Below are 13658 nucleotides of genomic sequence, written 5' to 3'. Positions count from 1 at the left end.
ACACACATCAATAAATAAAATGGTATGTAGAGTGGTAGGATTCAGTGTGAACCTGCACTGCACACTTTTCTTGACAGCGTGGCAGGTTTCTGACTCCTGTCTCCTGGTCTGAACCTCCCATCTGCTGTCTGCAGATTGTGCACAATGTGCCTGGCCTCAGGTAGGGTCTCATTTTGTTTCTTGTTTTCTGGTACCATCATGAAAAGTTTCAGCAAAGTGGCAAAGCAACAGTTAAGAATGGAGGAGTCTGTTTTGAGTTGACACATCTGAAGCAGCAGTGGTGGATCTTACTGTGACGGGATGTACATTGTCCTTTGAACATGTGCCAAGGAAGCAGTAACAGGGTCCTGCAGTGCCAGGGCTAGATGGGTCTGTGGCTCTCAGGAGAGCATTGGGCTGGGGAGAAGGACTGGCTGTGTGATTTGGGGAGCATCGCAAACTTCCTGAGCCTCCCCTTCCCTTTCTGTAAAATGAGGCCCTTGGGTTCTGCCTCAGAGCCTTCGATGAGGGTTTCTGTGCTTGTTGGTGGCTTCTTCTTTGCCTGCGATGCACGGTTTGCTGTCTCCTAGATATGAACTAATCTAGTGTAAAAGCCACAACCATGTAGAAAGGAGGGTGAGGGGGATGGAGATTGATTCGCCTAGGTCAGGGGTTGATAGTGAAGCCACCCGCACCCTAATGGAGGAAGCAGGAGTCTCAGATTTCATTGAAATAAAGACGAAATTCTTGGATAAAGCAGAAAGCAAGGTGATCTCCGTGCAAGTGAGGGCTGCCAGTGAAGCAAGCTGTGGGCAGTGGCTCCCACCCGAGGCCCTAGTGGAGCTGTGCTCTGCGCGTGAGAGGTGCCTTCCTGTCTGACAGTGGCCAAGTCACGTTCGCACGGCTGGTGGAGTCTCCTTGCAGTCTGACTCAATTCCCATCTCTTAGCAGAGACAAATGGTGTGTTCCAGTTTTATGTAATTTATTTCAAATGATCAAACGTAATTTGTCTAGAGCCAGTAAGAAATTTAAACTTTTTTTTTGGGATATGTTGCCGGAGCAAAAGTATGGATTCTTACGATGCATAACAAAGCAAACCAAAACAGCCAAAAGCCCTGAACACATTCCTCGGACTTTAAAGGGTGAGGGTGGTAGAAAGAGGGAGTGTTACATCTGAGCCTCAGTCCCCGAGAAGATGGTTGTGACGAGGGGAAGCTGTGAGGCCTGACTGGGGCTGTCACGGCCCTGCACTGACGGAGGTGAGCTTCACATCTGGGGGGATTAGGCTTCTACTAGGCCTGAGTTTGTGAGAGAGCCCATCACATATCCATGCAGAAGTTGATAAGCAATTTTGTTAGTCAATTTTTTAAAAAAATAATATAGAAAACAGAGTGGTGTTCAGCTTGAAGTAACTTAATGACACTTTGTGAACTCATCAGATGTCACCTTGGCAGTGTTTGCACTGTTTCCTGTTTGCTGAGTGGCCTTTGGCTCTCTGTTGTGTATCTCAGAGATTAAACCTGGGTTTTAAAAAATTTTTTTAATTTTAATTTTTTAATAGATTGCAAATTGAAAGTAAATTATTTACAAACATAAATGAATATAACAATAAAAATTGTCCAAAATAAAAATGAAGAAAGAATTTACAGATCAGTCATAATAGTTCACTGTATCAAAACCAAGAAACTTATATTCATATAATTAGAATTCTCAAAGTGGAAAGGAGTAGGCAATAAATATTGAAAGATTTAAATTTCTGAATTCAATACAACTTAAAATACCACATTTCCAAGAAAAATGAACCTTTAGCACAAGAAATTTAAATAAAATCATACCAAGATACAAAAAAATGAAATTGTCCAAAACTTATTGTAAAGAAAAAAACCATTAAAGCACATACATAAAAAATATTAGCTATGGAAGAACAAAATTAAATAGCACCTTATTCTGTACTAGAAAGGGGGAAAAAAAAGGACCAAGTGTGTAAGAAACTAGACTAATTAAAGGACTGAAAGAAAAGATCTGTCCTCTTTGAATTTTATACTTAGCAAACATACCTTTGAAAACTAAAAGTAAGATTTTTTTATTTATACAAACTTGAAATATTTTAATACTTCTAGAAGTAGCATATAGGAAATAACAAAACACATAATTCAAAAGGCAAGAGAAGTTGCAGTAAGCTCCTGGATGAACAATAAAGTGCTCTCAATATGATGGTTATGCAGGACTATATAAAAATATATTAGATGAACCCTTATTTAAAGGTCATTGCAGATTTCTATGAAACAGTATCTTTTATATATATGTGTGTATGTGTGTATAAAAGACAGGGAAGAAGTAATATAAAGTCAACAGAAAATGGAAATATACTTTTTAAAGTTTCTAATACTAGGAGAAGATATCATACAATGTCTTTTAAATAAATTGTAAGTCAAAGATACAGTATAAATCTTAGAACAAAAATTAAGATTAAGAAATATTCAGAAAATTAAATACTAATTAAAAATTAAATGTTTCAAAACAATTGAACTAAGAAAAAGTTTTCATGATAGCAAAGAAGTACTAAGAATAAAACATAAGATAAATACTGGAATGCCAAATAAATGACCAGCACTTCTAACTGCTTGAGGATAGGATATCACACAAAGTTCTAGTGTGTTGTGGACATGCATAACGACCACGACAGTTACTGGTGGCCAGGCATCACTTGTGAGACTGAGCTACAGCTATTTCTTTGAAATCTACCCTGTAGACTCAGGTGGAATCATGACCCATAGGGTGGAAAAGAAATACAACCCATTTGTAGAGTGTGCTGACGGAAATATTTTGCTGCTGAACACAAAAGAATAACTGAAAGACTACTATTGTATACATCTTATTCTCCTCTGTTTAATTTGTTTTCATTGGGTTGATGTTATTTGGAGTTCTATATGCTTCGGTTACAGGAATGTCAGAGTGTTGCCCCATATTTGGGAAGTTTTCTGTTATTACTTCTGCCCATATTCTTTTTATATCATTTGTATTGACTCCTTCCTTCTCATTGATGCCTATTAGTCTCACATTGTTCATCTTTGCATCGTCTTGCAGGTATTGAATTATTTTTTCCTGCATCCTAGTTGTTTTTAAGAGATCTTTTCTTACTTTTTCACTAGCCGCAATGGTGTCTTTCAGGTCAGAAAGTCTATTTTCACTTTCATTCAAACGGTTTTGCCAGCTTGTGATTGAGGTTTTAATTTCCTGTATATCACGTTGAACCTGTTTCATACATTCTTTTTCTCTCCTAAATTGCTTATTCAAGGGTTCCATCATTTTTATATTCTGCTGTATTTTTTTATCAGTGTATTCTTTAGAAGCACTTAGTACTTCTTTGATTATAGTTATCACTACATTTTTTAGTTACAAAATTATTTCTGATCTGATTTCTTCTATACTTCTCTGCAGTTGTTTCTCTACTTTCAATGCTATTATTTCAGAGATATCAGGTGTGTGATTTCCAGTTTCCTCAGTGCTAGTGTCTTATGCATTTGTATTGGGTGGACTCGGGGCCTGAGACTGCATTTTGTTCCTTCTCTTTGTCATTTTGTATACCACTGTCTTCTGACCTTTGGTGTAGAACTTAGCTAGTTATTACCTTAGCATCAGATCTGGATCTACGATGTTCAGATTCCTTCAGGTGGGTGTTGCTTGGATTTGGCTGCTGTGGCTCCACTTCTTTCTGCTGCAGCTGTTAGAGTTGAGCCCTTTGTGTCACTCTGGCAAGATGTTCTGCTCCTGAATCATCTGGGTGGGTCTTTCCTCTAGCCTCTTTGCAGGGAGTTCTGCTGAAGGTTTCTATGCTGGGCTTGCACTCTGGGTCAAATGAGGATCCAGTGGGCCTGAGGTGGTCTCATTCACACACTGGGCCTGTGTTCTGGGTCAATTCAGGATCTGGCGGCCTGGGTCCTCTCACTCACATGCTGGGCCTGTGCTCTGAGTCTATTCAGGATCTGGTGGGCCCTGGGTCATCTCACTCACACGTCAGACCTGGGAGTTTTCAAAAGTTAGATTTCTTGTTGTATAGGTCTTGCTTATTTTGGTCATGTGCAGACTCAGGTGACAGGGACAGAGCTCTAGGAATCCAAGCAGGACAGGAAGTGACTGCAAGCTCCAGGGTTGAGCCTAAACCTGGGCTTATTTCCTGCCAGAGACAACATGGAGCCTCCCGTATGAGTGCCACCGTGAGCTGCTGGATGTCTGCAGTGCTTGGGGCTCTGGGAACCCAAGCAGCCTTTGCAGGTTCCCACAGAAGTCTCTAAGCAGTACATATGTCAACCAGACATAGGGCCCAAGGGGGACCTAAGTATCTCCAGTACTTGGGAATGTGTGGTGCACGATTTATATCTGCAATTTATGAAAATGTTCTACATTTTTGAAGATTCCACCCACTGGGAAACCATTTGTTACCTTTTGACTTTAGCTTAGGTTTGCTTATGGCCTTGGGTAGAAGCCTCAGGAGGCCTGACAAGATTTAACTTTTACCTTTTGAGTTTTCCAGGTTTTTTCCTCTTGTTCACCCCTTCTTGGTTGTGAGTGGAGGCTGTGTTGTGTTTGTAGCCAACATAGGAAACTGCCTTTTTGAAAATTATTTTGTATGAAATCTTCATTACCTAAATGATGGGCATTGGGTAGCAATTCTCAAATGAAACCCAATTTCACCAGCATAGATTGTATCAGCAGTCTCACATCTCCCCAAGCAACTGTTCCTGCTGACCCATCCAGAAGTGAAGATCCCAGGAAACAGAATGTGGCAGTGGTGGGGAGGGGCATCACTTTTCACTAGTTTTTTTAGGATTTTCATTTTCTTTGCAGTACTAGGGATTGAACACAGACTTTAGGCATGCCTGGCACATAATCCTCAACTGAACTAACCCTGGAGGGTCTCCTTTGTTCAAGACAAGGTCTCACTATATTGTCAAGGCTGACCTAGAACTCCTAGCAAACGCCAGTTACCTAAGCAGTTGGGGCTATAGCATACACCACTGCTCAGGGCTCTAGGGTTGGCAGAATTCGCAAAGTCTGCCTGCCTAAGTGGTCCTTCGGGTTTCCAAATGGCCACAGGCTCATCCCTGAACTCCCAGGGTCTGGGGAGGGGGTAGAGCAGTGTTCCTTGTTTCTGTAAGCTGATGGGAAGGGCTGCTGCTTTTGGGTTTGATTTTAATCACTGTCCACTTGGAAAAACGAAATCGTTGCCAGGTGGTAATATTTCTGACCACTGTGAATTGTAGATGACACTTCCACCTTTTGGGAATTCTGATTTCTTTTTTTTCAGAAAATTGTTTTCTTAAATTAATTTTATTGAGAAAGAAATAGCAATGGGACAGTTTCAAAACACATTAGTAGGACAGTTACAATAATTAATACATAGCATATTGTCTTCGTAGTAGTTATTCATAGTACAAGATGCAGACATGATATCTTGTCTAAACACTATTAGTAAAAACCTTTCTTCTCATTGAACTAAAAGAAAGTAGCTGTATATCTATCCTAACTATTTTGTATATACAGCTATTTATCACGAGTACATTCCAATCCATTAGGTTAGTTATTTGAGCCATTCCCAAGGAATAGAGATAGATATCCATTACACATGTGAGTGAGCAGGTTCGTAAGGTTCCTGGCAAACCCTTAGTTCCTTTGCTGCCTGTGGGATAGTGAGTGTTATGGTTTGTGTCTAGTTGTCTCCCCAAAGCCTCATGTAAGTTATGGGGCAGATGCGGTTGGAGGAGCAACTGAGTGGCTTGAGGGGCGGGGCCAGAGGACCAGGGCGGGGCCCGAGGGACACGGCCAGAGAGGCATGAACCATTAAACTGGCTAGTCTGTGCTTTCTCAGAGGTGTGGAGAGGGTCATCCTGGACAGGGCAGCACCCCAGCCTTTCCTCCGTGTCTTAAAACCTCGAGTAACTGAGCTAAATGAACCTTTCCTTCCCTCATTTTGAGTGTTGGGTGTTTGTGCAACTAATACAATGAGCTTGTTAGCTTTTGCAGTTGCCATTGGGAAACAGCAACTGACCATAAGAACTCAGCATCTCAGCAGGCTGGACAAAGGGAAAGTGCTGTAGCAATGTGCTCTCAAGCCCAAGCTCCTTCACAGCTTCTGGAGGTGTCAGTGGTGGGTGGTGACCTTTCGCCATCGCCAGCAGGGTGGCCAGAGAGGTGGTGAGGACAGTGTGGAGCCAGAGGGAACCAGGCCCCGGGGCTGTGGGGAGCTAGCTGTGCCCAAGGTGAGCTCCCAGGCTCAGTGCCTGGGCAGTGAGTCAGGCAGATGGAGCACCAGAGAAGGCTCTGGAAGTTACAGCTGTGGCCACAATCCACCAGCAATGGTGGTGCAGTCACCTTCATGAGTTGAGAGTTCTTAATCTCACCGGGGACACAGTGCCCATTCTCTACCACACACAGGAGAGCTTCCTATGTCAGGATTGGCGGTGTAGACCTGAACCTGTTGTCTTCTGCAGACAAGTAGGATTTTGGCCAGATATCTGTACTGCCAGGCACTTCTGGCTCATCATCTGTATGACAGAGACCTCATCTCTATTAAAGGAATGCTATCAAGACCAAATGGGAAAATAAAAGGGAAGCACTTAGCTACTGGCCACTACTGCCTAACCAACTGTATAAATAATAATTCCAATTATTATGCACAGAGTAGCTGAGTTAGGGATCATCTGATAGCAAGGAAAGTAATAATAGAGTAGTTTTTATAGAGCACAAAAATTGCTGAGCAAATAGTCTATAATTTTTAGTAAGCTAATAATTGCTTGTATCTGCAAAAGCATCACGGTGAGTAGGGTTCACTTTGGTTAGAAACTATCGTGACTGGAATTAGAGAAATAGCAATTCACCAACTTTAGTCTTTTAGAGTTGCTGGCCGGATTTGCTCTGAATATCTGATAGCTATAGATAAGGCATTTAAAAAAACACCTGGGGTGACCTGGGGCCTTATCCTGGGTCTCTGTGCACAGTAGCTTGCCTCACAATGGCTATCTTTGACCCTATTCCAGCTTGAAAGTTCTTTGTACCCCATGGAGGTCCCCATGCAGAGTTAGCATCTTCCTCTCACATCTTTGGGTTGACCAGTAACTCTCTTGACCAGAGGAAGAGATGGAGGGGAGACATGCCAGGCTTTTTCCTCTCTCCTCTTAGAGCACTGTATAGAGGAAGTGAGGCTGCCACACGAACTAAGACCCCCATTGTCTGAGGAAGCCTGAGTTGGCCACATACTGAGGCTAGGCACAGGGGACCACACTGACACCTCCTAGCTATTTCAAGTCCCAGACACCATTGTTGTAGAGGTATGGCCATGGGTGGTGTCTTAGTTATTTTTCTTTCATTGCTGAGACAAAATAGCCAACACCCTAAATTAGGGAAGGAAAGGTTTATTTAGCTCATAGTTTGTAGAGGTTTCAGTCCATCATCAGCTGGCTCCAAGGCAGAGAGTCATGGTACAGAGGCAATTGCCCAAAGCAACAGAGGACAGCGGAAGCAACAAGAGCAAAAGTGGGGAAAGCAAACCTCTTTTCTCCCTTATATTGTAGGCAGGCTACCTGCCCCCTAGGGTAGGTGTGGTACTCACACCATCCCACCATACCCTCCTCTTGCATAGGATGAAGATGTTTACAAAGCCCCTGGCTCTCTGCTGAGTGACTTCATTCCCTGTCCCTCCCCGACTCTGTCCCAGTCAGTATACTTCAGTTTCTTGGTTGTCCAGGTAAAGTTCCTGTTCCAGTTCTAGTTGTTGCTGTTTCTTACAAACAGCTGGTCACTGTGATGTGTAGCTGGTCACTGTGTTATACACCATGTAAGCCAATTGCCAATTGATGAGCCAGTCTGCCTCTATATTTCTTGCTTATCCCATATAAACTCTAGACCACCAGAGATCAGGGCCTGATATTTTGGGAGTGATCCCGATCAGAGATTGTTGTCATAAATAAGTCTGCCTCCAAATCCTGGGTATTGTTTTGATGTTTCTGTTTGCTACTGCAGGAGAAGACAATCATATCAGCTGCACATTTCATCCCATACGGACTAGACCAAACAAGATCCAACTTTGTCTTTTAACCTTTCCAATATTTTTCTTCCTGCTCACTGGATCTTAGTTGCTGGTGAGTTTGTCACTGTGTTGATGACCACAGGAAGTGAAAAATCACAAGATAAATACCTAGAGCACTCTGTAGCCCAGAGTCATGTATTTAAATTCAGTGCCTTCTAGGCAGTTCTTAATTCTGGCTTTTCCTTTTACTTGCTGATGCTTATTTATCAGACTTTTGTGAGAGGGGACACGTGGCTAGCATAGGCTCAAAATGAGCCCTTCTGCTGTCACTTGCTAATAGATGAATGTACGTATACCCATGTGTGCCTGACTCCAGGCAACCACGTGACTGGGCTTCCACATGGCACGAGTAGACTGTTCCTATCCCTTGCAGTCAAGGCCTGTTGGCAAGCACCATGGTCCTAGTTCTCTAGACCCCCCTCAGTGGCTGCTTCCAATGTCACATCACCACCTAGGGCCTTTCACTAACCATTGTGTGGTGATTAAAGCTGAAGTGTGGTCTGAGAGACAGCAGGTGTGCATTAAGGCCTGGTGAGTGAAGTGGGTTGGCTTCATACTAGGTCTCTGGGAGCAGACTGTCAGAGCAAGCTTGAATGGCCACCAGGCTTATAGCAGGTCTCTGGGAGTGGACAATCTTTGGAAGCAGAAAGACTGTATTTCAAAGATTGTGGGTCCCAATCATGCTATCATCATAGAAACCTTAGAGGCCAATGTTGAAGGACTGTAATATATTAAGTTGAACATTTGACACAGAGAATAGGATTTTTAGAACTTCAGTAGGTTTAATAGTGAAGTATCCAAATGGTATACTTTTCCAGCCAGTTAGAATTGCCTTTGGGTGTAGTAGTAGACACAATTCCATCAGCCAGGCAGCCATAGGGGCCATTTTTCCTTCCTTCTCAGGAAGTCTAGCACTCTGTGGCTGACATAGATGCTCAGTGTTTTTCATTCTTTTTACTTCTTGTTCAGCCATTATCATTTTGTGGGTTTTGTCTTTTTGATCCCCAGATGCCTCATCTCTAGCCTGGCTATGAGAGAGAGAGAGAGAGAGAGAGAGAGAGAGAGAGAGAGAGAGAGAGAGATTGAGATTCATTCTAGCAGAATAAAGAAGTTCATTTGGGAAGTGCATATCAAGGGGGGCCTGGCCAGGTAGGAGGCCCCACCTGCAGATGGAGAATGTGGTGAGCCAGGACAGAGGTGCGGTGAGGCGCATTCCTGCTCTGCAGAGGGAGAGGGGGGTCAGGGATATCTGAAGCTGGTCAATTAGTTTTGGTGCTCTACAATTTACATAGCATAACTGTCATGAGCTTTTGACTATAAATTTGTAAGTGGTGTTTGTATCATTTTAGGTGGCTTTTCACGGCTGTTTCCTCTGCCGGGCTAGCTTGCACTGCACTTCTATCTTGTGGATGTGATGACTGGGGTCTGGGGCACTTTGGTCATTCTGCTTCTCATAGGGCCAGCGCCACGAGCCTCAGCCCATATCTTTGGACTCTGAGTTCATGTCTCACATTCATGATACCTGTCTGCCATTTTTTATTGAAGCCCCTGTTGAGTTCTGTTTAACCTTTTAGAATGAAGACTCTGGAACATTTTACTTGTCAAGAGAGAAAAATAGTAAAGAAATGTCTGACCTTCCTCTTTCCTTCTCTCCTTGCTTTTCCTCTCTCCTTTTCTCTGCTTCCTTCTCCCCCCTTCTCCCTCGTGTCTGGCTGCATTACCCAGGCTGGCCTCGAACCTCTGCTTCTAGCAACCCTCCGGCCTCAAGTGGCTGGGAGGACTGCAGGGGGCTGCTGTCTGTGGCTGTAAGAATAATGTTTCTGAACTTCTCACCATTCATCCCAGAAGCCACTGGTGGGAGGGGACCCTTAAGAGGAACCCCCACTCTATCCAATGTGGCCTTTATTGGGAGCTGAAGCAATTTTCTGAAGGGTTCTGCATCCCATAGGTCCAGGATGGTCTCTGGGGGGCTGTGGGCCCACCCCGGTGGGCCATTCCTTAACCCCTCCTCTGACCTCCCCCAGTGGCCCCTTACCACCTCTTGTTTTTGCTTGCTTCATTCCTTCTGAACATTCTTTGTTAAAGAAGCAATAACACCAGGTGTGCTGGCACATGCCTATAATCCCAGCACTTTGGAGGCTGAGGCAGAGGATTGCTGTGAGTTCGAGGCTAGTTTGGGCTATGAATTGAACTCAAGGCCAGCCTGAACTACATAGTGAAACCCTGTCTCAAAAAGATAAAAACCAAAAAGTACTCCCCTCCTCCAATCCTCAAAAACCCAAAAGAAACACACAAAACCTTCCCCCAAGGGCTGGCCAAGTAGCTCAGTGGATTAAAGCACCTGCAAGCAGGAACAGGGGCCGGGGGTTCGATCTCTGGGCCTGCTGTGCTGGCTCCACCCCTGGGGCATGCTGAGAAGGCAATTGAGACTGGGTCTGGTTGTGCACACCTGTAATTCCAGCTCTTGGAAGACTGTAAACGGACAGCTCACTATGAGTCTGATCTAGTAGTGAGACCCTGAACACCCTGTAGATCCTTCCTTAAAAATACAAAAAAAAAAAACCCCAAAAAATAACCCCCCCCAAAAAACCTAATAGCTATTGATTGTAAATTTTATGTATTTTATGTACATTAAATAATTTTATATCTACCTAGGAAGAAGAAAAACAAAAATGAAAGTTAGATATCTTAGAATTCAGGAAAAAATTACTCCACGGATTGGCTTAACACTACTCTAGAATATTCCTATGGAGATAGGCAGATACGCAAATATAGACAGGTATTTATCATTTTTACAAATGATTCTGTTTTATATGGTTCTGTTACCCAAATCTTTACCCAGTATTATGTTATGAGCTTCTTTCCAGGCCAAAAAACTAACTTTAAATCATTTAAATTTTTAAAAAATCTTTTATTTATTTGGCACAGGATCTCCCTATGCAGCTTGAACTCATAGTGATTCTCCTGTCTCCGCTTCCCCAGCGCTGGGATTACAGGTGTGTGCCACCATACCCAGTTTTTGTGGCCAGCTTGGCATGGGTCCAGCACAGCACGTGGTATTGGGGATTGAACCCTGGTCCTTGCATTTGCCAGACTGGTGCTGTGACTGCAGAGCTATCTGTCTGGCCCAACATCATTTTGTTAGTGATTGGTTGAACTCCATTGTACGCATGGCCCATAGCTTCATTAACCAGGTTCTTATTAGTAGGCACATAAATCATTTCCTAGTTTAAAAAAAATGAAGGTAAGGCCAGGCAGAACAGGTCTCTGTGTCCCAGCAAGGCCCAGCCCAGTGGGTGGCAGGCGGCATGCCAGGTGTCTGTGTGGGCGGTGCTGGGACAGAGCCTGGAATGCTGAGCATTTTCTTATCTCCAGAGTGTGTGGTGCAAGGCTTTGGCCCCGCCACATCTGAGGAGAGCAGGGTGGAGCCTTAAAGGCCTCTGGAACCTGTTTCTATGGAGACCGAAGGATCCTCCAGGCAGGTTTAATCTGCGTGTGACTAGAAGCCCACAGTGCTGTTAACAGCTGCTGCTTGAGCAATTCTCAGCAGGACACTCTCCTTGCGGAAACACTCAATATCTGTAAGCAAGACTTGTGGAAGGACACGAAGACCTAGTGGCGTATCAGTGTTTCCTTTGAAGGTCACCTGTCCCAGCTTCTTTGCAATGACAGGCTGAGTCACTGCAGGCACAGTCTGTCTGGCAGATGCCCCCCAGGACCCCGGGTACACACCACAGTTGCCCTGGGTCCAGGTCAGCTCTCCTGAGCCCCTGCATCTCCTGCTCAGGATTAGTCTGTCTTAAGCTGGCTCCTGGCTGCCTGGGTACGGTCCACACGAGATCCCAGTCTAAAGCATCAAAGGAAAGCCTCTTATCTCGTGGCACAGGGCCACCCTTCCCACTTCTAAGGGGTGCTGCGAATCAGGGTTCACAAATAAAGGCGGGGGTCAGAGCAGCTGTGACCAGTAACAGTAATGGCCCGATTGCTGAGACAAACATTTTCACGGTGATGCATGGGAACACTAAATCCAAACCACATTGTTTAGTTTTTACCCCAGTAAAGGGGAATGCCACATCCCTTAAAGTAAATGGAAGAGATCATAGTTTAGAAAATATGACAGAGTTGAAAACTTAAAGCTGTATCACGCAGTAACATCCTTTGGAAGGGCAAACAACCGATACAAGGGAGTGTATATATTTCCAAAGCAGTTTATTCATTTGGAGACTTCCTTAGTCCCCAAGTTGAGCTGGGTGGTGGTGACTCAGAGGTGCCTCAGGCGGCAGTTAACAGAGTGGGAACACTCTTGCGTCACTGTTGGGAAAGGGACTAGCAGTGACAGGCTGCAGGGCGACACTGGCCCAGAGAACCACTTCCCCCGTGAATCTACTCCCATGAAGTGATTGCTTCAGCTCGGTATCAGAAGTGACACACAGGGCTGTGTGACTTTGATATTTATGTGCCCGTTCCCTGTTTCTCTTGTGGAGGGAAAGCCTGCCAGCAGCCTGTTGGCCGTGCAGTGCAGCTCACTGCCATTGAGGCCAGTACGGGCTCCAGAGCCGTGGTGGCGAACCTTTTAGTGCTGTAGCACAGCCTGCTGCTGCACAAGTGTTGGCGGCTCACCGTGACTGCTCCAGAGGAAGGCCCAGAGGTCCTTCGATGCTCAGAAAAAACTGTGGAAGTAAAGCTCCATGGGAAGAGGCAGGAGGGTGCTGCTGCTCTCTGGCAGAGAGGCAGGTCCACCAGGAGTCACAGAGCTCAGGCCTCTGGGCTCTCCTAGCATGGGCTGGGGCCGGGGAAGATGCTGGGAGGTCGGGAGCATCCAAGGTAGGGGTGGAGCTGAGCATTTCGAAGCAAGAATTTCTGGTACACTAAGGAGCCCTCAGACAAAAGGGTCTGACTCCCAAACCTCACTGAGTTTTAAAAAATTTCTTCTTCTTTTTTTCACTCTGCTGATACTGCAGCATTTTGTATTTATTATATAGTCTCTTTCCTAAAAAAAAGCTTCCACTTGTGTAAGAGCTGGTCTCCATAGGACCTGGGCCAGTCTCCATAGGACCTGGGCCTAGCACTATGATTTTTGGCTAGCGCCATCCTTGAAATCTTTGTTCCAATGAGCTGGCCCCAGGGAGCCTTCTGAGGGAGGAAGTCCCCCAGCAGTGGTGGCTGCACATAGTAGGTCCAGGCTAAGGGCTGCAGCACCAGATGGTGAGCCTCCAGGACCTCTTCCCAAGCTGTGCATGGTGCCTTGCGCTCTAGCAAGCAAGCGTGGAAGATGCAGAGGCAGAGTGGCCCCCGGAAGGGCTCCCTGGGGTGTGTGTGGGGTGTCTGAAAGCCACTGTGGGGAATGCACAGCTGAGGGTGGGGAAGCACCACTATGGGTACCTACAGGGCACCTACCAGTAGCAAAGGGGAGTGAGTGCTGCCAGGGGACCCAGGCATTTTCTAGGTACCTTATACGGTCACCAGAGCTTAAATACACTGCTTGTAGAGATGGAGGCACTAGTTGTTGGAATGCACAGAAATCTGAGCTATTACTTGGTTCGACATTTCCTTTTACAGCCTGGAAAGCAGGTCTGTGAGATCCATGGTGGGT

This window comes from Octodon degus, unplaced genomic scaffold (genome assembly GCF_000260255.1).
Source record: "Octodon degus isolate 3935 unplaced genomic scaffold, OctDeg1.0 scaffold00054, whole genome shotgun sequence".
NCBI classification, from domain to species: domain Eukaryota; kingdom Metazoa; phylum Chordata; class Mammalia; order Rodentia; family Octodontidae; genus Octodon; species Octodon degus.
Note: the sequence above shows the minus strand (reverse complement) of the source record.